This window comes from Mirounga angustirostris, unplaced genomic scaffold (genome assembly GCF_029215605.1).
Source record: "Mirounga angustirostris isolate CCGP_5_RB_7025 unplaced genomic scaffold, mMirAng1.0.hap1 SCAF_4, whole genome shotgun sequence".
Classification (NCBI taxonomy): Eukaryota; Metazoa; Chordata; class Mammalia; order Carnivora; family Phocidae; genus Mirounga; species Mirounga angustirostris.
In genome coordinates this window covers 123,409,337-123,411,228 of record NW_026991712.1, presented here as the reverse complement: position 1 = coordinate 123,411,228, position 1,892 = coordinate 123,409,337, and the positions used below count along the sequence as shown (strand labels likewise).

General features: G+C 39.2%; 1 non-coding gene across 1 annotated transcript; it reads right to left on the bottom strand.

Annotated features, from left to right (window-relative positions):
• Nucleotides 1-747: 747 nt before the first annotated feature.
• On the bottom strand, nucleotides 748-897 carry LOC123860773 (U12 minor spliceosomal RNA). The gene has a single exon (XR_006794865.1). It is a non-coding gene; the product is annotated as a U12 minor spliceosomal RNA (small nuclear RNA).
• Between the last annotated feature and the right edge of the window lie 995 nt (nucleotides 898-1,892).

Genomic DNA, 1,892 nt, shown 5'->3' with positions numbered 1-1,892 from the left:
CTGGCCAGATGTTTTAGTCTCCCACTTTGGTCGAGCCATGATGGGAACCAACTCTACAGAACTATTTATGAAGAAAAGTCTCTGGACTTAAGAACAGAGGGAATTACTTCCCATTGCTGGGAGGTGTTGGGTGATTTTCATAATTCCATTTTTCCAAAAGCTTATCATTGTGATTTCTGTGCTTTCAAGGGATGGGTGTTCACAACAGAAATGATACTGTGGTGGTTTGGACTGAAAGTGCTATAAATAGAAAGAATATCGCCATGTTTTCTAACAGATGCTCTCTCTGGCTCAGAGCTGGAGTCTATCAAATTATTGAAAGGAGCATTTGTAACATCATGTCTTGGGGAAGAATAGAAAAAAATGAAAAGAAAAGGAAAGAAAACCCTCAGGCCATCATTCTGAAATACTTTGTGTATTTAGAATTAAATACTACACTTGAGTGGGCTAATGCCAATAATGGTAAAATTTGCAAGATATGTGGAGATTCGCTTGAGCCACTGCCATATTAGCCTTCTTCCTTTCTTGAGACAGTTACCTCATTCTTGTGATTGAGTCCAGATAACCAAATATTCACTTTGTCTTCTCTGGGAGGTAATATGTTTGTTTTAATTTTAGCTACAGGCAATTCAGTACATGCTGGCTACGTAACAGATGTAAACTTCGCATGTTTTTTGTTTGTTTGTTTCCTTCTCAACCTCTTTTATTACCTTCATACCAGTTTACTCTTTCAGTTTTAAAAGGGCATGGGCAGACCACCACTCCGAGGCATCCCACAAAGTAGGCAGGTCACCAGAGGGGCAACCTTTGCCCACTCAAAAATTCATCTCACATTAGCAGTGAGGATTCGGGCATCACCCCACATCATTATTTTCTTTACTCATAAGTTTTAGGCATTAAACTTTGCATGTTTAATACTCAGCAGCCCACATCATTTTGTTCATAATTGTTTCTTGACTAAATCTTAGTTCCTGAAAAACCTGTGGCTTCTATGGCTGAAGGTATAGAATTTAATGCAAATACTGTCATGGGGGTAATTGTCTATTCTATTATGTATTGATGAAATAGTTCTCCATTTTCCAAACTGATTAATGCCGTGGAAAATCCTGGGTGCTGTCTGTGGACTTGGGATCAATTTGCTTCTATCGACCATTACTTCTACTTCAGTCTATGTCTTACTACAAATGACCTTTAAGAAAGAAAATCAGTGTCTTGCAATTTATCAAATGCAAGTTCTTTTAAAACAATGAGCCAGGATAGTTAAAATTGTGTTGTGTTAATAAGTGGCTCTAACATCTCAGTGTCTTGGGACAATAAAATCTTCTATCTTGCTCATGCTACATGACCATTGAAAGCAGCAAGAGAGAACTTGCTCATTATACTCAATACGAATCTGGCTAAATGAGAAGCCACCTTTTCTGACATTGCCAGTGCCTGAGCCAAATTAAAAAAAAACTGTGCAGGGAGCAATGAAGATGTTCTAGCCCAGGAATGAACTGATTGGTTAGAAATAGTTAAATGGTAGGGAGGGGGGATGGGAGTTGTGTGCTAAAGACAGTTAAGTACAATTCTACCTGTATCCTAAAGGAAGAGGAACCAGAAATATTTTGACAAAAATCTTAACAATTGTCATAGCACTCCATGATTGGCCTTCTGTAAGGCTTTTTGTAGACTGCTCCGTTGAGCTTCAAATACATGGTTTCTTCCTGGCAGCTTCACCTGAGGAATCAGTCCTTGAGGGAAGGTGAGAAGACAAATGGCTGCTGAGCCAAGGAAGGAGAGAAGAGCATGGCATTCACCTGTCTGCCTTGGATTCTGATTAGTTGGAAAATACAGGCTCATGTTGGTATTCATATCCTTCCTGATACTTGCAACCCCAATGAACTGACTTG